Genomic DNA, 24,077 nt, shown 5'->3' with positions numbered 1-24,077 from the left:
AAATCAGAAAATGTGTATCACCAAGAGACCAAGACAATTAGCATATTACATTTTAATAGACTTATTTCTATTATTTCTATTTTTGCCTAAGCAAATATAAACATATTATTTTTTACTAAACTAGATCTTTATGTAAATAATGTTATTGGCTGCTTTTTCTTTCTTTCATTTCTTTTTTATTGACTGTGACAAGCAGGATGCTAGTACTCTGACCAGGGATCTAACCCATGCCCTCTTTCATTAGGAGTGCAGAGTCTTAACCACTGGACCACCAGGGAAGTCCCAAATGCTTTTTCATTTAACATTTTTTTCATGATCATTTTCCTATTTCATTAAGCATTCTTTTAAAATATAATTTTATTTGCTTTTGTATCTGTATCATAAATTACAAATCTGTTCCTCTATGGTTGAACAATGAGTTGATTTCATTTTTCAATATTGCAAATATCATTGTAGTAGATTTCATTGCACACAAATGTGCCTGAATTCCTTCTTATTTAGAAAACCTAGAATTGAAATTATTTATATAACTGTACTAGTTTGCTAGGACTACTACAACAAAATAACACAAATTGGGTTTCTTAAACAGCAGTATTATCTCACAGTTTGGGAGGCCAGAAGTCTGATATCAAAGAGTCAGCAGGACTGATCCTTTTGAGGGCCACAAGAGAAGGATCTCTTCTGGGTCTCTTGCCTTGGATTATTAATGGATGGCCGTATCCTCCCTGTGTCTTCAGATTGTCTTCTCCCTGTAAGTGTCTGTGTCCAAATTTCTTCTTCTTATAAAGACATCAGTCATATTGGATTAGGGCACACCTTAATTACCTCATATTAATTCAACCCTCTTTTAAAATCTTACCTCCAAATACAGTCACATTCTGAGGTACTAAAAGTTAGAACATCAACTTCTGAATTTTTTGAGAATATAAAACTTCCTCTGTAACAAACGGCACTGAACACTTTTAAAGATATGAATATTTTTAATCAAACAGGCCACAATAAATTGCATTTCTATCCAGACTCAGGATAATCTTTTCCAAGAGCATATGGAGGACTTATATACAGCAAAAGTTACTCCTATAGTATTTCCCTCCAAAGGTATACATGGAAAGTAATTCCATTTGAAATTGGAGAAGATACCTGTATCAGGCAGCATCTCAATGTTTGAAGCATATTGAAAATTAATTTATCATACATGTAATTTAGTAAGAGCTCCTGCAGAAATACCACCTGGATTATTTCTCTGTTCTGAGGGACATGGATTTTAATCACATTATCCAAAAGTTTAATATTAGTTTGTCTTATATTACATATGTATACAATATACTTTATCACTATGTTATAGATTTTTTTACAGATGAGACATTTTAGATGAACTTCAAATGTTTCTTCTGCCATATTTTGAAATGCTACTTGCAATCAGGCAATAAACTGAAAGGCAACTAAAGAAGTCCAACACAGCTGCTGGAATAATCTTACATAAATGTTGTTTGGATAACATCATTCCCTCTCTTAAAAAACTACAGGGGCTTTCAACTTCTTTTTGTTCCAAATATGAACTTCTAAATATTTGCTACAAGGTTTAGAAAAATTCAAAACCACCTACCAAGACAAGAGTTTTCTTTGTCTGATGATTCACAATCAGTTTCTATTCTATCAAACAACAGCTACTTAACTTCCAGGGCATGTGTATCTCATTCTCATGGTTGACTTTCAGCTCAGCTATTGTTACCAACCAAAATTTCTTTTCCATAAGCTCACAATCTTTCTTTCCATTAAAAATTTTTTTATAAAATTTGTCTACACCACAATGTCTTTTTTCTAAAAGAGCAAAAATACAGCAAAACAAACAAGCAAAATGTTTCATCAAGGTACTCCAGGGGCTTCCATGGTGGCCCAGTGGTAAGCAGTTACCTGCCAATGCAGGAGATACGGATTCCATCCCTGGTTTGGGAAGATCCCACATGCCATAGGGCAACTAATTTTGTGTGCCACAACTACTGAGCCTGTGCTTCAGAGCCCAGGAGCCACAACTAATGAGCCCTCCTGCCACAACTACTGAAGTCTATGCACCCTAGAGATGTGCTCCGCAAAAAGAGAAGCCATGATAAGAAGAAGCCCACTGACAGCAACAAAGAGTGGGCCCTGCTCCCACAACTGGAGAAAGCCTGTGCAGCAGCGAAGACCGAGCAGAGCCAAACTAAACAAATAAATAAAACACTTTTAAAAATTAAAAACAAAAAAGATAGTCCCAACAAATTCTAGGGACTCTCAAGAGTCTTCTCCAACACCACAGTTCAAAAGCATCAATTCTTCAGTGCTCAGCTTTCCTTATAGTCCAACTCTCATATGCATACATGACTACTGGAAAAACCATAGCTTGGACTAGATAGACCTTTGTTGGAAAAGTAATGTCTCTGCTTTTTAGTATACTGTCTAGGTTGATCATAACTTTTCTTCCAAGGAGCAAGCGTTTTTTAATTTCATGGCTGCAGTTACCATCTGCAGTGATTTTGGAGTCCCAAAATATAAAGTCTGTCACTGTTTCCCCATATATTTGCTAAGAAGTGATGGGACCAGATGCCATGATCTTCGTTTTCTGAATGTTGAGTTTTAAGCCAACTTTTTCACTCTCCTCTTTCACTTTCATTAGGAGGCTCTTTAGTCCTTCTTTGCATTCTGCCATAAGGGTGGTGTCATCTGCATATCAGAGGTTATTGATATTTCTCCCGGCAATCTTGATTCCAGCTTGTACTTCATCCAGTCCAGCATTTCTCATGATGTACTCTGCATATAGTACTGTTAGGTATATTTAAAGGCCAGCAAGTAGAAGCATTTGCCCAGGTCTCATCTGCCTTTTCAAAATGATAATCCTTCTTAAAGTCAATATGCTGCATAGCTTGCTTTTATAAATTTTTGAAGCATTTTCTAGTTTTCAAACTGTTTTATATAACTGAAATTATTATGGTATACCCACCAAATGTAGTTCAAGATTTCTACATTTTTAATGACAAAATATTGCATGTTATTCTCAAACACTGTGGCTGGAGGATAAATTTGTGTAACATTTTTGAGAGAAATTTTATATTGAACAAATAATTATAAATTTATACTTCAGTGAAACAGGGGGTTCCATTGGATATGGTAGATATACAATACAGTCATATATGTTTATGATATTAGTAGCACCATTATCTGGAGAAGGCAATGGCACCCCACTCCAGTACTCTTGCCTGGAAAATCCCATGGACGGAGGATCCTGGTGGGCTGCAGTCCATGGGGTCATGAAGAGTCGGACATGACTGAGCAATTTCCCTTTCACTTTTCACGTTCCTGCATTGGAGAAGGAAATGGCAACCCACTCCAGTGTTCTTGCCTGGAGAATCCCAGGGACGGGGGAGCCTGGTGGGCTGCCATCTATGGGGTCACACAGAGTTGGACATGACTGAGGTGACTTAGCAGCAGCACCAGCAGCACCATTATCTAATGGAAAAGGCTATTTGACAGAAAATTGATGGAACATTATGCAGCTTTACAATACATGAGCAATTTAGCATGAAGTAGCTCTATACAGAAATAAAGTTACTAGATATAGGGAAGTGAGTAAAAGTCACTGCAAAACTATACATAATGTATGATACTATATGTTTAAAATAACGCTAGAAGTGCTTGTATCTGGTATTATGGTACTTTGAACTTCCCCTTTTCAAATAGATCTGAGCATCTACTTATTTTATTTTACTTATGTATTTTCACTGTTCTGGGTCTTCATAGAGGCATGTAGGCTCTGTTTTGTGGCTTGAGGCTTCTCTACTTGAGACATTTGGGCCTCAATAGTTGTAGCACATGGCTTTAGTTGCCTCCTGGAATGTGGGATCTTCATTCCCCAACCAGGGATTGACCCCACACCCCCTGTATTAGAAGGCAGATTTTTTACCATTGAGCCACTAGAGAAGTCCCTTGAGCATCTGTTAAGTATAAAATATAGAAACAGGTCCCTTCAAGAATTACAGCCTTGTCATGGCAAAGAGACTTGCATAACTCAATGAATCTATGGGCCATGCTGAGCAGGGCTATCCAAGATGGACAGGTCATAGTTAAGAATTCTGACAAAACGTAGTCCACTGGAGGAGGAAATGGCAACCTACTCCAGTATTCTTGCCTAGAGAACCCTGTGGACAGCATGAAAAGTCAAAAAGATAACAGAAGATGAGCCCCTCAGGTTGGAAGGTGTCCAACATGCTACTGAAGAAAAGTAGAGGAAAATTACCAACATCCATTGGATCACTGAAAAAGCAAGAGAATTCCAAAAAAATCTACTTCTGTTTTATTGATTGTGCCAAAGCCTTTGACTGTGTGGATCACAACAAACTGTGGAAAATTCTTCAAGAGATGGGACTAGCAGACCACGTGACCTGCCTCCTGAGAAACCTGTATGCTGGTCAAGAAGCAACAGTTAGAACTGGACATGGAACAATAGACTGGTTCCAAATTGGGAAAGGAGTATGTCAAGCCTGTATACTGTCACCCTGCTTACTTAACTTATATTCAGAGTACATCATGAGAAATGCTGAGCTGGATGAAGCACAAGCTGGAATCCAGATTGCCGGGAGAAATATCAATAACCTCAGATAGGCAAATGACACCACCCTTAAGGCAGAAAGTAAAGAAGGACTAAAGAACCTCCTGGTGAAAGTGAAAGAGGAGAGTGAAAAAGTTGGCTTAAAACTCAACATTCAGAAAACGAAGATCATGGCATCTGGTCCCATCACTTCACAGCAAATATATGGGGAAACAATAGAAACAGTGAGGGACTTTCTATTTGGGGCTCCAAAATCACTGCAGATGGTGACTGCAGCCATGAAAGTAAAAGACGCTTGCTCCTTGGAAGAAAGGTTATGACAAACCTAGACAATATATTAAAAAGCAGAGACATTACTTTGCCAACAAAGGCCCGTCTAGTCCAAGCTATGGCTTTTCCAGTAGTCATGTATGGATATGAGAGTTGGACTATAAGGAAAGCTGAGCACTGAAGAATTGATGCTTTTGAACTGTGGTGTTGGAGAAGACTCTTGAGGGTCCCTTGGACTGCAAGGAGATCCAACCAGTCCATCCTAAAGGGAATCAGTCCTGAATATTCATTGGAAGGACTGATACTGAAGCTGAAACTCCAATATTTTGGCCACCTGATGAGAAGAACTGACCCATTTGGAAAGACCCTGATGCTGGGAAAGATTGAAAGTGGGAGGAGAAGGGGACAACAGAGGATGAGATGGTTGGATGGCATCACCAACTCAATGGACATGAGTTTGAGTAAACTCCGGGAGTTGGTGATGGACAGGGAAGCCTGGTGTGCTGCAGTCCATGGGGTTGCAAAGAGTCAGACATGACTGAGTGACTGAACTGAATTGAACTGAACTAATAGCTCCAGAAAGAAAGAAGAGACTGGGCTAAAATAGAAATGATGCTCAGTTGTTGGTGTGTCTGGTGTTGAAAGTAAATTTCAATGTATAAAGAACAATATTGTATAGGAACCTGGAATGTTAGGTCATGAATCAAGGTAAGTTGGACATGGTCAAGCAGGAGATAACAAGAGTGAACATCAATATCTTAGGAATCAGTGAACTAAAATGGATGGAAATGGACTGATTTAATTCAGATGACCATTATATCTACTACTGTGGGCAAGAATCCCTTAGAAGAAATGGAGTAGCCCTCGTAATCAACAAAAGAATCCAAAGTTCAGTACTTGGGTGCAGTCTCAAAAATGACAGAATGATCTCAATTTGTTTCCAAAGCAAACCATTCATTATCACAGTAATCCAATTCTATGTCCCAACCACTGATGCCAAAGAAGCAGGAGTTCACTGGTTGTATGACCACCTAGCACACCTTCTGGAATTAACACCAAAAAAGGTATCCTTTTTATCATAGGGGATTGGAATGCAAAAGTAGGAAGTCAAGAGAAAATCAAAATAACAGTCAAGTTTGGTCTTGAAATACAAAATGTAGCAGGGCAAATATAGTAACATAGCTTCATCAAGAGAAAGTGTTGGTCATAGCAAACACCCTTTTCTAACAACCTTTTCAGAGAGAGTTCTACACATGGACATCACCAAATGGTCAATACTGAAATCAGATTGATTATGTTCTTTGCAAGATGAATAAATTCCATACAGTCAGCAAAAATAAGACCTAGCTGACTATGGCTCAGATATGAGCTCCTTATTGTAAAACACAGGCTTAAACTTAAGAAAATAGGGAAAAACCTCTAGGCCATTCAGATATGACCTAAATCAAGTCCCTTATGATTATACAGTGGAGTTGACAAATAGATTCAAGACATTAGGTCTGGTAGGCTGAGTGTCTGAAGAACTGTGGACAGAAGTTCAAAACATTGTACAGGAGGTGCTGACCAAAACCATCCCAAAGAAAAAGAAATGCAAGAAAACAAAATGTTTGTCTGAAGAGGCTTTACAAATAGCTGAGGAAAGAAGAGAAGCGAAAGGCAAAAGAGAAATGGGACAATGTACTTAACTGAATGCAGAGTTCTCTCCAGCAAGGGGAGATAAGAAGGCCTTCTTAAATGAACAATGCAAAGAAATAGAGGGAAACAATAGAATGGGAAAGACTAGAGATCTCTTCAAGAAAATTGAAGATATAAAGGGAATATTTCATGCAAGAATGAGCACGATAAAGGACAGAAACAGTCAGGACCTAACAGAAGCAAAGGAGATCAAGAAGAGGTGGCAAGAATACACAGAAGAACTGTACCAAAAAGATATTAATGACCAGGATAACCACAATGTTGTGATTACTCACCTAGAGCCAGACATCATGGAATGTGAAATCAAGTGGGCCTAAGGAAACATTACTACAAACAAAGCTAGTGGAGGTGATGGAATTCCAGCTGAGCTATTTCAAACCCAAAAAGATAATGCTGTGAAAGTGCTGCACTGAATATGTCAGCAAATTTGGAAAACTCAGCAGTGGCCACAAGATTGGAAAAGGTCATTTTTCATTCCAATCCCAAAGTAGGGCAGTGCCAAAAATGTTTAACCTACTGAACAATTGCTCTCATTGCACATGCTAGCAAGGTAATGTTCATAATCCCTCAAGCTAGGCTTCAGCAGTACATGAACCAAGAACTTCCAGGTATACTACCTAGGTGTCTAAGAGGCAGAGGAACAAGATATTAAATTGCCAACATTCATTGAATCATGGAGAAAGCAAGGGAATTCTAGAAAAACATCTGCTTCATTTACTACACTATAGCCTTTGACTGCATGGATCACAACAAACTGGAGAATTCTTTTTTTTCCCCCTATGTTTTTATTTTATTTTATTAGATTAACTAATCATTTTAATTGGAGGATATTTACTTTACAATATTGTGATAGTTTTTGCCATACATCGACGTGAATCAGCCATGGGTACATATGTGTCTCCCCATCCTGAACCCCCCTCCCACGTCTCTCCCCACCCCATTCCTTTGGGTTGTCCCAGAGCACCGGCTTTGGGTGCCCTGCTTCATGCATGGACTTGCACTGGTCATCTATTTTACATATGGTAATATACATATTTCGATGCTATTCTCTCAAATCATCCCACCCTCGCCTTCTCCCACAGAGTCCAAAAGTCTGTTCTTCACATCTGTGTCTCTTTTGCTTCCTTATATATAGGATCATCTTTACCCTCTTTCTAAATTCCATATATATGTACGTTAATATACTGTATTGGTGTCTCTCTTTCTCTTACTTCACTCTGTATAATAGGCTCCCAAACTGGAGAATTCTTAAAGAGATGGGAGTACCAGACCACCTTACCTGTCTCCTGAGAAACCTGTATGCAGGCCAAGAAGCAATAGTTAAAATTGGACATGGAACAATGGACTGCTTCAAAATAAGGAAAGGAGTACATCAAGGCTATATATTGCCACCTGCTTATTTAACTTCTATGTAGACTTCATTATGTGCAGTGTAGGACTGGATGAATCACAGGCTAGAATCAAGATTGCCAGAAGAAATATCAACAACCTCAGATATGCAGATGATACCACTCTAATGGCAGAAATTGAGGACGAACTAAAGAGCTTCTTGATAAGAGTGAAAAAGTTAGCTCCAAACTCAACATTAAAAAACCTAAGATCATGGTGTCCTGGCCCATCATTTCATGGCAAATAGAAGGCAGATAAAGTGGAAGCAGTGACAGAATTTCTTTTCTTGGAATCCTAAATCACTGCAGCCAAGAAATTAAAAGATGCTTGCTCCTTCAAAGGAAAGCTATGACAAATCTAAACAGCATGTTGAAAAGCAGAGATATCACTTCCCAACAAAGGTCCACATAGTCAAAGCTATGGTTTTTTCCAGTAGTTATGTACAGATGTGAGAGTTGGACCATAAAGAAGGCTGAGCACTGAAGAGTTGATGCTTTTGGATTGTGGTGTTGGAGAAGACTATTGAGAGTCCCTTGGACAGCATGGAGATCAAACTAGTCAATCCTGACAGAAATCAACCCTGAATATTCATTGGAAGGACTGATGCTGAAGTCCTAATAATTTGGCCACCTGTTGCAAAGAGCTGACTCGTTGGAAAAGACCCTAATGCTGGGAAAGATTGAAGGCAAAAGGAGAAAGAGGCAGTAGAAAAGATGTTTAGACAGCATCATGGACTCAATGGACATGAATTTGAGCAAACTCTGGGAGATAATGGAAGACAGAGGAGAGTGGCATGCCACAATCCAGGGGGTTGCAAAGAGTCAGGCATGACTTAGTGACCGAACAACACAGAGACGGGTTTGCTTTGCTGCTCTTAAGAGAACTGGGCCTATGGGAGCTGGAGGAGGGGAAGTTGGACTGGAAGAAGGTCAGGATGGGAGCTGAGTAGAGAAGATCGAAGATTAAAAAGTAGAGGAAGAGTGAGAATAGGGGGGAAAGAAGGCGAAGAGGAAGAGAACAACAATAAAAATAAGACCAAGAAAAATTAGAACCAAAAAGAGGAAAGGACAGGAGATAAATTGTCCAAGCATAAGAAGCCACATTTGGCAGAATGTGTCCTGCTATGTTTAGCCCCTCATCATGTCATTTTTTCTATTAAGATGCTACTGGGGACTTCCTTGGTGGTACAGTGGATGGGAATCCGCCTGCCAATGTCGATTAGGGACTCGGATTTAATTCTTGGTCCAGGAAGACTCCATATGCCGTGGAGGAACTAAGCCCATGTGCCGCAACTACTGAGCCCACATGCTTTAACTACTGAAGCCCATGTACCTCGAGCCTGTGCTCCACACCAAAAAGCAGCCACTACTCACCACAACTGGAGAAAACACACATGCAGCAGTGAGGACCCAGTGCAGCCAAAAATTAAAAAAACAAAAAATTCTCCCCGTCTTTCAATAAAGACAATTAACAAGCATAACATACTTAACTTTCATTAAAAGTTTTAAAGTATACACACACACACATATATATACAGGCTTTCCAGTTGGTGCTAGTGGTAAAGAACCCACCTGCCAATGCAAGAGACATAAGAGATGCACGTTTGATCCCTGAGTCAGGAAGATCCCTTGGAAAGGGAAATGGCAATCCACTCCAGTACTCTTGCCTAGAAAATCCCATGAACAGAGGAGCCTGGTGGGCTACAGTCCATAGAATCTTAAAGAGTTGGACACAACTGAAACGACTTAGCATGCACACATGCACGCAGGTATCTATATAATCTTATAGATATATGAATATAAGAATTCAAAACTTTACATATAATATTATGTTCTATGATATTATAATAAACATTATTCACTCTACCATGGAGTGCAATTATATTTATGGAAATATATTTAGATAACTAAATTTCTGCTGCTTGAAATAGAATATCCCAAAAACCTGAGTCAATTATTTTTCCCTACCTTTTCATCTATTGCTCAAAATCATACTGTAGTTTATTTTGGTGCATACTTAGAACATTACTTCTTGCAGAATATTTTTCTTTCCTGAAATTTCCTGGAGGCTCAAATTAATTTTCTTTATTTTTTTATGTATCAAAAGAAACATGTATTTATTACTAAAATTATCCAGAGCTTTGTGCTTATACTATTTAATACAGTGCATTTTTTTGAAGATATTTCTTTCACATTAATCTGACTTAAAGCTTAGTTTGATTCTTTTATAGGTTTCAGTTCAGTTCAGTCGCTCAGTCGTGTCCAACTCTGTGACCCCATGAACCACAGCACACCAGGCCTCCCTGTCCATCACCAACTCCCAGAGTTTACCCAAACTCATGTCCATTGAGTCGGTGATGCCATCCAACCATCTCATCCTCTGTTGTCCCCTTTTCCTCCTGCTTTCAATCTTTCCCAGCATCAGGGTTTTTTCAAATGAGTCAGCTCTTCACATCAGGTGGCCAAAGTATTGGAGTTTCAGCTTCAACATCATTCCTTCCAATGAACACCCAGGACTGATCTCCTTTAGGATGGACTAGTTGGATCTCCTTGCAGTCCAAGGGACTCTCAAGAGTCTTCTCCCACACCACAGTTCAAAAGCATCAACTCTTCTGCACTCAGCTTTCTTTATAGTCCAACTCTCACATATGTACATGACTACTGGAAAAACCATAGCCTTGACTAGACGGACCTTTGTTGACAAAGTAATGTCTCTGCTTCTTAATATACTGTCTAGGTTGGTCATAACTTTCCTTCCAAGGAGTAAGCGTCTTTTAGTTTCATGGCTGCAATAGGTTTAATACATGGTTATCAGACTATTATTTATTTTTGTTGCATTCTTGGGATAATCTTACTATTTTTTGCATCTTTAATCTTTATTTTTTTTGAATTATTTTTTATTTGTGTATTTGTTTTGCTGCAGTAAATCCTCTAGTTATTCCCAAACATAAAGCATCGAGCTAAGGTCAATATTTATCGGAAAATATTTTTATTTTGACATTGGTTAGTAGTTTGGCTTTCTTTACTATATTCCTTTGTTGTTGATGTTTAGTCGCTAAGTCACATCTGACTTTTGGTGACCCCATGGGCTGCAGCCTATCAGGCTCCTCTGTCCATGGAATTTTCCAGGTAAGAATACTGGAGTGGGTTGCCATTTCCTTCCCCAGGGGATCTTCTCAAACTAGGGATCGAATCCACATCTCCAGCATTGGCAGGCAAATTCTTTACCACTCTGCCACCAGGGAAGCCCACCATATTCCTTAGCAAAGAAGAAAAACATGGAAGTTCTGAAACCGATAAACAGTTGCAGGACATGCAAATTGTAAGCAACTAAACCCCTGTGGCAGGCAAAATCATGGCATCCCAAAGATGTCAGTGCCCTAATCCCTATAACCTATAAATTTATTAAATTACATCAGCTCTGACATCAGAAGAGATACAGAAAAATTCAGACTGTAAGGACTAAATGAAGATGGAAAAGCAATGTGATGAAAATGTGGGTGGACTTAAAGAGAGGCTCCCAGTTGACAACCAGCAGACAGGCAAAACCTCAGCCCTACATCCATGAAGAAGTGAATTTTGCTGACAACCTAAATGAGCTTGAAAGTGGATTCTTTCACAGAGCTTCCAGATAAGAGCCCAGAACTACTGCTGCTTTGATTTTGACCTTTTGGGACCTAAAGCAAAGAATATTATTGCGCCCACACAGACTTCTGACCTATATAACTGTGAAATAAGAATGTATATTGTTTTAAACTGCTAATAATAATGTGGTAATTTGTTACGGCAGCAGTCTAAAACTAATTCTTTGGAAACTTCAAGGCTCTGGAGTACCAACAAATAATTTATGAAAACTACTAAAAAAAAAAGAAGAAGATACAACACCAAGAAAATGGAAAACCATTCATGGGGAGATATGCCAACTATGTTTATCCTCTCCAAGGGCTTGTTACAAGTTTTTTCTCTGGAAATAGATGGAAATGAGTGTTTGGAAGATGTACTAAGAGCGCTCTTGGCATCTACACAGCAGAAGGAAAGAGAAGGAAGAAAGATTGGGCAGTGGGAGAAAATGAACTCTCATGCAGTCTCAGTCAATCATGCATGGGGTTCCAAAGTTGGATGGCCCTGCAGAATTACTCCAAGACAGGGTGAATGGTTTAGGTTTTTATATCCATACTTCAAATAATATGGCAGCCCCAATAGAGACTGTATCTTTGAACAAGGACATTCATTGCACCTGAAATAACCCCTCCATTTAGGTGGCTGACAGTTGAGGAAGAGGAGAATCACTATGCTAGTAGTACTTATACCAGCAGCAGAAGTGAGGCCTTCATTCCATCACATCACAGCATCCACTGCACCATTGCTATTACCAAGTTATGTAGAAACATAATACACTGTGTCCTGTGGTTAAGGGAACATAACTACAATCCATGATCTCTTTATGCATAAATTAATTCAACAAATTTTTGTTATTAAGTATCAAAATGCCCCAGGTACTATTCTTACTTCCATAGTTATTTGCATGCTTTGTAAGGTTTTGAATCTTTTTAGTTTATTGAGACTTTTTTGTATCACAGTAATTGCTCTATCTTGGTGAACATATTCTGCACAGTTGTAAGAATGTGTATTCTTCTCCTGGTGAATACTAATTAGGTCAAGGCAGTTAAAATCTTTACTGATTTTTTTCCAATTTTTCTATCAATTGCTGAGAGAGGGTTGTTACAATATCTAACTAGGATTATAATCTCTTTCTCTGTTTAATTTTGTCTACTTTTCTTGGAGTCTTTCCTGTGCATGTATCAGCCAAAGACATAGGTGAATTTTACAAACAAATTTTGGAGATACCTTTTCTCTGGTTGTCTTCTTTCTGGGATATTTTCCTTACTTCCCAGTGGCTATGGTTGCTCTGAACTCTGTCCTCCAGATATTCAAACATGTAAGCTTGGAGCCTTCTCAAATAATGTTTTCTAAAGGAACTTTTCTAAAAGAATGCTTCTGGTGCAGTTGGAAAAGACTGTATCCTTACAGCAATGGTGCAAAGTCCTTCCTCAAGGGCATCTGGCTTCTCTTTCAATCAAGGGCCTTGAGCCTGTGAACTGACTTAAAGGTTGAAACTGGGTGAGAGCTGGTAGTGACACAAATTAGGTTTTTCTAAAAATATTTATTTACTTGGCAGTGCTGAGTCTTAGCTGAAGCTTATGGGATCTAGTTCCCTGACCCGGGATCAATCCCAGCCCCCTTGCCTTGGGAGCATGGGGTCTTAGCCACTGGACCACTGGGGAAGTCCCACAAATTAGGTTTTTGGATACCAGACTTAGAGTTTTTCCCTTTGTATAGTTCAGGAAATAATCTGTTAGGCTATCTATTTCTTTCCTAGAGACTTTGTAATCAATTACCAACTATGAAAGATGTATATGAGAAAATGCTTTCTTATTTTTAAGTCTTTCCTGACATTTACTAGTTAACGTATTCACATTATATTTGACAAGGGTAACAACCGGGGAGGTTTTGGTATATATTTAGGACAGTAAGTATTTCCTTCCAAACCATCTTTTCAAGTGTAATTATCACCAGTTTATCAGGCAGAAAGGCTAGCCTCTTTGGACACCAGAAAGCAAGCTTTCCCTGATGAGGATGTCTCAGAATGGCATGCGGACTCAAGACTGTCAGTTGCACATAGGTCCACCCAGAAGTCCCCATTGCAAGTTTTAGAATTCCATTATTTCCACTTTCACATGAGAAGTCTAGCAAGAGTGTGAATTTACCTGTCATTGTAATTTAGCAACTCACACAATTAAATTTTGCATTTGTTTTTCACCAATATCACTCTTGTGATTACAAGAATTAAGAGCATTTCTCAGCCTTTGGCTAAGATCAAGTGTATGAGAATTAAGATATTTTGAGGAACATCATAGAAGCTCTCTGGTTATGAGTTAGGTTTAGAAATAATGGAGTTAAAATTATTATTTTCTCTCTATAACTACTCAGGTGCACACAAAAATATTTCACCCCACATTCCAGTCATTATAGAATTCATTACTCCCATCTGGTTAAGTGTAATAGCCACTTGAGTTCCCAAGAAATGTGCTTTAGTTGGCACTTCATTACAATTAACCACAGTTGGTAGCTTAATTAGCTGTGATGCCATACAAGCCATGGATTACTAGCATCTATTTCCTGTTGACAAGGAACTCAGCACTGTGCTACTCAAGAGCATGGCCAAATCTCAAAATCCCATCTTCAAGAGTCTGCTTCCTGAGATACATTCCACTTCGTACACCAATTCTGAATCAATCTGGGTCCAATTAGGAGATAGGAACATCATAGTGATTTAAACAGGAGAAGTTTAATATGATTAATTATTAAGATATGATAAAAGAGTAACTATAAAATGTAAGGAATTTCTGTAAATCTCCCTAAGATGTTGAGAGAGTACCTAAAGGGAAAAAGAAAAAAATACTTGGACTGAAGGTTCTTTTTTTAAGGGTGAGGTTCAGATTTCACTGGAGAAGGTACAGCTGCAGAGCAGGTGTTGAAGGGTGAATTTGGAGCTGAGATGCAGTCAGTTGGTATCAGATGTGTCTCCTATCCTTCTCCTATCCACTCTCTCCCCTTTCCAATCAATTTATTTGTTCTTCTATTGGACCAATATTATGGAGCACTTATCATGTCTCTTTTAAGTTCCAGAGACAACACACTAGGCAAGACAAAGCCTTTGCCCTCATGTCATTCTATTACAGGGGATAATAAACTAACAAACAAATCAGATAATATATCCTCAGATTATGATACAAAAATCAAATAAAATATCATGCTTAGCAACATTTTTTAAAGAAAAGTAAACAGACTAAGAAGGTGACTATAATTTAAAAGATATAACCATTTCAGATAGAATGGTCAGCAAAACTTTCGAAAGTGGTAACTTTCAAACAGATCCACTTACTTACCATTAGAACCTACCAACAAGCACTCTGCCAGTTATCAATCAAAAGTCACAGTTGAATCATGTCATTTTCTTCTCAAAAATCTTTCATAACTCCCTACTTAAAAATAGATTAAGCAAATCAAAGCCACATTCAATAATAAAAGTGATCAGGACAAATCTTCAATCCTAGAAGGGTCACGTTAAGGTAAGCAAGAAATGAAGACAGAAGTGTGTTTGGAATGAGTAAGCCCCAGTAGGATGAAAAAAATTCATGGGGAAATGAGCCCCTGTTTCACTTGAGCTAGAGCCTCCTATGAGTCATTTCCTTTGGCCACAGATAGTACAACTCATAATGGAAAAACTGCATGTCTTGAAAGGGCCCATCAGTACCTGTGACAGGGGTTCAGTGTATAGGTTCATGCCATCCACACTAAGCTCTCTCTTCCCACTGATATCCATTAGAAATGGAATGTTTTAATTTCAACCTGGTACTTGCTTGCTTCTTTCTTTTTAGAACTTGGAAAACTCAAAGTTGACTCTCTTCTGGTCTCCGTCAGAGGCACACAGTAGATTGTGAGAGACTAAGCATCTTGCCCAAGATCACATAAATTTATTGGTGGCAGGCATGATTCAAATCCTATTTTTTGTTCTATCATAATTCTTAAAGTATGTGCATAATAAGTTGGTCTGAGAAGATGCTGAATGAGAAACAGCTTATGATCAAATAAAATTGGTAATCATTTCACACCATAGTGCCCTTTTAAAAATTTAGATTATACATTTGCATACTAAAAGCTCTGAAAAGTCTAAGATTTGAAGGAAGAAAATTTTGCTTTATTTATTTATTCTTTCATTCATTTAACAAATTTATATCAAAAATTTACCAAGTTCAGGGCATTCAAGGCAAAAGAAAGAGTACAAGGGCCCCGGGGTTAAAAAAAAAAAACAAAAACTGGCTTGTGTGAGGAACTTACAAAAGACTGATATGTCTGAAGTGTCTTGATTACATGAGAACAGTAAGATACAAGGTTTCAGAAGTTGGCAAGGAATTAATAGACTACCAGAAGAAATTTGATTTCCATTCCCAGTGTAATCAGAAGCCTCAGAAAGATTTAGCCCAACATTAAACTTACCTGCTCACAATCCTCTTTATTCACATAAAATTTTAATAAATATATGCTTCTTTATACTTTGTTGATTCCCTTTCACTGGTAGAAACTGATTCTGACCTAGATAAACTCCTCCAGGGCTGGATAGATACTATAAACCCTAGGATAGACATAGTAACTACTCAGTAAATGATTTTTGGAATGGATTCAATTAATGAAGAGATGGAAAGCTATGACATTTGATAAATGTTTGAAAGAACTCAAAATGTTTCATCCTGCCATCTGAAAGATTTATCAGAGAACAAGAAACAAACCTTGAAATGTTTGCAGTGGTACTAGAAGACAAATTGGGGCTTCCCAGGTGGCACAGTGGTAAAGAACCCACCTGCCAATACAGGAGATGCAAGAGACACAGGTTCAATCCCTGGGTTGGGAATATCCTCTGAAATGAGAAATGGCAACCCACTTCAGTATTATTGCCTAGAAAATTCCATGGACAGAGAAGCCTGGCAGGCTACGGTCCATGGGGTCGCAGAGAGTTGGATATGACTGAGTGACTGAACATACACAAAAGGCAAAGTACATTGGCTTTGTAAGGCTCAAGAAGATGTGCTCCTAGTCTGTAGCAAAGAATTGTAGTCACAGAGAAGCAGACAATAAAATGGACATGTCAGTGTTATTGAGGCAGTAAATTTCTTATCACATTTTTTCAACAGAAATCAAGAAACAATTATAGGAAATATCATTTATTTATCAATCAAAGGCTGCATTACATACTTTAAAAATCTCTTTCAGCATCCCTAAAATTCTGGGATTCCTTTTGGAAAGGATTAGGGGAAGGAAAATGATTAGATGAGGAAGTGTGGCTAGAGAAAACTTTTAGATAACATTTTTTTTAATTTTGCAAATCTTTTATCTAATTAAGGCAGAATAAAGAGCATTATTTAAAAGAATGAAAGGAAGCAAAGGAACTTCCAATAAAAGATGGCAGTATAAAGAAATTCTTATTACACTCCTCAGTTCAGTTCAGTTCAGTCGCTCAGTCGTGTCCGACTCTTTGCGACCCCATGAATTGCAGCACGCCGGGCCTCCCTGTCCATCACCAACTCCCGGAGTTCACCCAAACCCACATCCAGTGAGTCGGTGATGCCATCCAGCCATCTCATCCTCTGTCGTCCCCTTTTCCTCCTGCCCCCAATCCCTCCCAGCATCAGAGTCTTTTCCAGTGAGTCAACTCTTCGCATCAGGTGGCCAAAGTACTAGAGTTTCAGCTTTAGCATCATTCCTTCCAAAGAACACCCAGGACTGATCTCCTTCAGAATGGATTGGTTGGATCTCCTTGCAGTCCATGGGACTCTTCAAGAGTCTTCTCCAACACCATAGTTCAAAAGCATCAATTCTTCGGCACTCAGCTTTCTTCACAGTCCAACTCTCACATCCATACACGACTACTGGAAAAACCATAGCCTTGACTAGATGGACCTTTGTTGGCAAAGTAATGTCTCTGCTTTTTAATATGCTATCTCACTCTGACACTAACATAAAAAAAAAAAAAAACACAAGCCACTAGAGAATAAAATGTTCATCAGTAAAGTCTATAAAACTCTTGGAATTCCAAGTCCAAACCTGTAAAATCTGTCAATAAAACTAAAGGAGCCACCTAAAAAATTGTAGAATTCTTGAAATATTTCTGTAATACACAAGGAAGCACTAATAGAAGAAAATTTTAGAGAGTAAGGATTGGGTTTATGGAAAGATGTGCAAACTTCTATTTTTCGCTTTGTACCTTTCCCTACTCTTTGAACATTTTTAGATAAATATGTATATATTTTACATTTTAAAAACAATTTCAGAAAGATAAATGTGATAGAAGTAAATTTGTAATGAATATATGAAAGATTCTTTCAAGGAGATGTGTCTTGACTGTTATAAATCTGAGTACATGACAACTTAAAATAGTTCTCTAGGAGGAAAGCAAAGGAATGGCCAATAGAAAATGTATTCGGCTTCTAGATCCTACAGTCCTACAAAAAAATAAGCTCTGTGACACCTGAACTTTTAATTTCATTGGAAGAATTATATTCATACCACACTGTAGAAACACCTGGAAGCTAATAAAATACAATGCATGTGTGTGTGCTCAGTCTCTCAGTAGTGTGTGACTCTTGAGACCTCATGAACTGTAGCCCACCAGGCTCCTCTGTCCGTGGGATTTTTTCAGGCAAGACTACTGGAGTGGGTTGCCATTTCCTCCTCCAGGGCACCTTCCGTACCTCGGAATAAAATACGCACCAAAATATAACATACGCATTATAAACAAAAGTCATCATAAAAGTCCAGACCTCTGATCAACAGTAAGCGCAAGTCTTTGAACACGATTGTAGGTGTAGGCTGTGCAATAGCTGATAATTAAATTATAACTTCTTATTAGACACTAGAGTTTAAGTATGTAGCCTATGAGTAGCACCTTAACAGTCAGATTTCAATGGAAAAAAACACGAGTGGAGAGATGATTTTTCCAAATTTCAAGTTCAGGTAGATTTCAGTTGAAGAATATATTTTGTCTTATGCTAAATTTATTGCTTTGGAAATATTACACTGATGCCAAGTCATATTTAAAAGGGAAATTTTCTTTTAATGCCACTTACAAGAAACAACCTGGAGCTTTACAGAAGTAATGCCATTGGGCCTTTCTTTTTTAAGAAATCTACATTCCACCCCAAGCATCTGTAGGCTACAGAATATTATCAGACAACTAATACATCCCAATCAGACTGAATTTATTTATAGACAACGTTCTTTTTGCAATGTTAGATGCCTCATTAACTTGATTCAGCTTGTGCATAGCAAAAATATTCCCTCCCTCTTCAGATTTTTGATAGAGTGAATTATAATTTCTTGTCTCTCTCATTATAAACCTTTAGTTTGGAGGACATTTCAGAAATGTGTAGTGCTACTTATGTAAATCCTGGATTACTTGCCCTGGATTAATTATGTGCTTTATTTATCTTTATTTAGGAGGAATATGCAGTGATGTAGTGACCATTCTTATTTTTCACTTTACATGGAAAATAAGTTAAAATTTAATTTTGCTATAAACCCCCTCCTGGGAGAAATGAAATGTGAATTTGCATTTGAGTAGATTCCAGTATAGACATTATTGTCAAGTTAGCGGGGTGTGGGTAATATAGTTGGGATTTTAAGACTCCTAGAGCCTTAATAATTCAATGTACTTTTTAGGTATGTATGTTCATCGGAGAAGAAAACCAAGGAGATACTGTGAAAAATCAGCACATAAAGCTCCCATATTATGTTACACATATTTGAATTGTGAAATTTCCTTTTGAATATCACTATGCAACTTTGGGTTGTATGCTCTTTTAATTTGGCTTGCACTTCCACAGCGTGGGGAAAAAAACGATTTTTCATTCCAAATATTCCACTACAACTGTTTCAGACTCATCATTTTAAAAACCAGATTTAACAGGTTAAATTGAGCTCAGGAAAAAGATGATAATTAAAAAGCTAACTTCTATTTCTCTTAAACTCAACATATCATAGTTTCAATGAACTTTCACACAAATAAATAAGAATATCTAATGTTTGTTATAAAGTAGCCACAAATTAACTGAGAAGTATTTCCACATTTTGTTTTAAACAAATGGTAGTTTTGTGAAGAAGAAAGAAAATTTTTTCTTAAATTTCAGCCTGCAATGTTTTAAATTTACTCTCTATGATTTATGAAGCCTGTTTCACATACCGGAATATAGCAAATATAAAATATCCGATATATGTTGTTTTATTGTCTGCCACTTAATAGGAAACATACTTACAGTCTTGTAGATCTGATACGATCATAATTAATTTAGCCAAAATTGATTCTGTAGCGACAACAGCAAAGGTGGTTTCATTGCTGAGTCTTAACTAAAATGTGTAGCAGAAGTGTGAACACATTAAGCAAGTTTCAGGATTTCTGTTTTTAGTCAAGGAAAAACGCAAAAAATTTTTCCCTTCTGCAAAGCAGATTTTTTTTCTTTATTATGTGTATTCTAAGTAAGCTTCTATTCAGAAGAAAGAAATAAAAAGAAATCTCTAAATATGAAATCCTCCATGTGATTGGGAAAAAAAAAAGTTCTAAAAACCACCTACACCCAGTGTTTTGTCATCAAGAACCATGACATTAACTAGAAGAAACCTTCCCCTTCTAGGCCACGAATTGTCCTGGATCCACATTGTTTGATAAAAATTCTGATTTTCACAAGACAATGGGAATTTATGCACAGTAAGACCTACGTTCATCAGATGGAGTGCTTTTTTCCTTTGTAGTGGGAATGGAGGAAAATTAAAAGCGTTTAAAATTAAGATGGAGTTCCTAAACTTATAAAATTAGTCTAGTGTGCCAAATGTATGCCAAATGATACGGAGCATAGTTTAAGCATATATAACTGGATATAGATGAGCAGTCTTTTTCAGAATACATAAATGAAAAGTTATGTGTAAGCCCCCCTGCCGTTTTTGTTTTTTTTGTTTTTTGTTTTTGGTCCTAGAGAAATTCCAAGTTTACCTGTTAATCAGGTTTTAAGGCTTCAGGGTACATATGGTAAGCCCAAACTAGAGACCATCTCCTATTCTAATCACAGTTAAAATCAGCTGTGGGAGGCTGCCACCCTTGAATGGTTTATAATCAGCTTGAGACATGAAACTGACTCATTTCTGGAAGTGTGGGGGCTGTTCTTTCACTCTCTTCAGTATAAGAATGCCACCATAAAATAAGATTAAAAGCTCTGGGGTTTCCCCTGCTGCTTCCCGTCCCTATTTGTTAGCTTTTCATGGTATGTGGGCTTATACTGTATTTATGTGTTCTCTGCTACAAATTATCTCACTCAGGTCTTCATTGGACAGCCTGCTTTGCTATACTTCCAAAACAAGATGTATTTTCTTATTATGCTATATTTTTATGATGTTATTTTTTAAAGATTAATACCTTAAATGTAAAAGATATAATACTTAAACTCATTAGAGTTATCTTTCTTGGTGCCCCACTCCAGTCAATGTCATCTCTTGGGAGAAGATTACTTGTGAGCTTCTTTCACACTGTCTAAAGGTGGCTGTAAACTTGTCCTCTAAAATACTATTATTAAGGAATCACACTGCAATTACAGACTTTCTTCCTGAAGCTTCTAAACTTCAAGTTATAGTGTTTTATTTCCTTCTTTTAAAAGTATCTTGGTCCCCTCAATTATGGACACATATCTTCCCGGATCTTATAGATATTCATCTTACTTAATGTTCTCTTGCATTTTGAAAAATCTTACTCAAATTTTAAAGGAGGGAAAGCCTTAATGTACTCAATCCACTCTCAAATGGGTTAGAAAATTAGACTACAGAGAGAAGTAATATAGAAAATGTGGTAAGATGTTAATTTAAAAAAATCAGTAAATCTTAGAAAAGAATAGGAGTTTTCTGTACTATTCTTGCAACACTTCTGTAAGTTTGAAGTTATTCCAAATGGAAAAATAGGGAATTCCCTGAGGGTCCAGTGGTTAGGACTCCACATTTTCATTGCCAAGGACCCAGGTTCAACTCCTAGTTGGGGAACTAGGATCCCATAAGCTGCAACCAAAAAAAGAAAAAGAAAAAAATATTAGCATTAAGTATAACATGTGCAGGTATGCAGCGAATAATATAACAATGTGGCAAATAATACTATGATGACAACAATATAAACTATAAATATAACATGAAGTGAGACAATAATTGGGGTGTGGGGTCCTTTCACTAAAACCCTTCACTTTAATATCAAGAATTTAACCAATTATTGTATAATTTTGTATCAAAACATACAATGATAAAATCCATTTGTGACATTGAGATCAGAGAAAAGTATTCAAATTTCGTGGAAGTAGGCATTATGCAGAGAGGTAGGAAGGAGATTTACTTCATTTATATACTTACTTATTTTTATTGAGATAGCACTGGTTTATAACATTAAATAAGTTTCATGTAGAGAACATTGTATTTCTGCATCTGCATACACTACAGTATGCTCACCACCAAAAATTTAGTTTCTATCCATCACCGTCCAGATGATATTCTTTACACGTTTTGCCATCCCTGATCCCTTTTCCCTCTGTTTACCACTACTCTATTCTCTTTATCTGCATGTTTAGTTTGGTTCATACATGTATTTTAGGGTTTTTTATTGTTTTTTTTTTTATATTCTATATATGAATGAAATGCTAAGGTATTTGTCTTTTTACATTTGATTTATATCACTTGGTATTGTATCCTGAAGGTCCATCCATGTTGCCACAAATGGGATGATCTCATCTTTATTATGACTGACTAGTACTCCATTGTACATATAAATATCTAATAGAATATGTATATGTGTGTGTGTATATATATACATGACATGTGCGTGCTTAGTGGCTCAGTCATGTCCATCTCTCTTTGTGACCCCATGGACTATAGCCTGCCAGACTCCTCTGTCCATGGGATTTTCTAGGCAAGAATACTGGAGTATGTTGCCATTCCCTTTTCCAATATGTGACATATATATACATATATGGGCTTCCCTGGTGGCTCAGGTGGTAAAGAATTCTCCTGCAATGTTGGAGACCTGGGTTCGATCCCTGGGTTGAGAAGATCCCCTGGAGAGGGGCATGGCAACCCACTCTAGTATTCTTGCCTGGAGAATCCTCATGGACAGAGGAGCCTGGAGGGCTACAGTCCATGGGGTCGCAAAGAGTCAGACATGACTGAGCGACTAAGCACACAAAAACATATATATATATATATATATATATAGTCACATCTTCTTTGTCCCTCCATCTGTTGATGGGTACTCAGGTTGTTTCCTTATCTTGACTATTGTAAATAATGCTGTGATAAATACAAAGGTGCATATATTTTTTCAAATTAGTGTTTTTGTATTCTCTGGATAAATATTCAGAAGTAGAATAGTTCAATCATATGGTAGTTCTACTTTAATTTTTTAAGGAATCTCCATACTATTTTTCATAGTGGCTATACCAGTGTGCATTCCCACCAACAGTGTATGACGGTTCTCTTTCTAAAGAGATTTACTTTAAATAAATAAAACATTGGCAACACACACACACACACACACACAAGTCCTACTTAAGTAAGAAAGAATTTAACTATATGATTCATTCAAGGTCTACAAGTAGTCACAATCAGAGCTATAGATAATGATAACTTGAAAAATGACAAGATAGTAACAAGCAATGAGAAGTTATAAAGCAACCAAAAAAGAATAATAGAAAAGACAGAACAGATACATAGCACCAGAGAATTTTTAAAAAGAAAACCTGAAGCAATTGACTCTGTCAGATTAAGCTGATTAACTTGGGTGAGAGTTGATTCTGACTAAGCCAAAACTAAAGACTTAGAGGGTTCCTTGGAAATAAAAATTATAAAATTCACTCTGGCTTGGTAGAATGCAGAAATGGGATCCAGTAAAGTGTTTAGTAAGATCAGATCAGATCAGTCGCTCAGTCGTGTCCAACTCTTTGCGACCCCATGAATCGCAGCATGCCAGGCCTCCCTGTCCAACACCAACTCCCGGAGTTCACTGAGACCCACGTCCATCAAGTCAGTGATGCCATCCAGCCATCTCATCCTCTACGGTCCCCTTCTCCTCCTGCCCCCAATCCCTCCCAGCATCAGAGTCTTTTCCAAAGAGTCAACTCTTCGCATGAGGTGGCCAAAGTATTGGAGTTTCAGCTTTAGCATCATTCCTTCCAAAGACATCCCAGGGCTGATCTCTTTTAGAATGGACTGGTTGGATCTCCTTGCAGTCCAAGGGACTCTCAAGAGTCTTCTCCAACAGCACAGTTAAACTTTTTATTTTGGAATAGCTTAGATTTACTGAAAAGTTTCAGAGTTAGTACAGATAATCCCATATACCATTTCTCCTATTATAAACATCGTATATTTGGGTGGTACATTTGTCACAATTGATACATTATTATTAACTAAAGTCCACATTTTTTCAGATTTCCTTCAGTTCAGTTCAGTCACTCAGTGGTGTCTGACTCTTTGCGACCCCATGAATCGCAGCACGCCAGGCCTCCCTGTCC

Source organism: Bos indicus x Bos taurus, chromosome 21 (assembly GCF_003369695.1).
Source record: "Bos indicus x Bos taurus breed Angus x Brahman F1 hybrid chromosome 21, Bos_hybrid_MaternalHap_v2.0, whole genome shotgun sequence".
Taxonomy (NCBI): Eukaryota; Metazoa; Chordata; class Mammalia; order Artiodactyla; family Bovidae; genus Bos; species Bos indicus x Bos taurus.
This window is presented reverse-complemented; position numbering follows the sequence as displayed.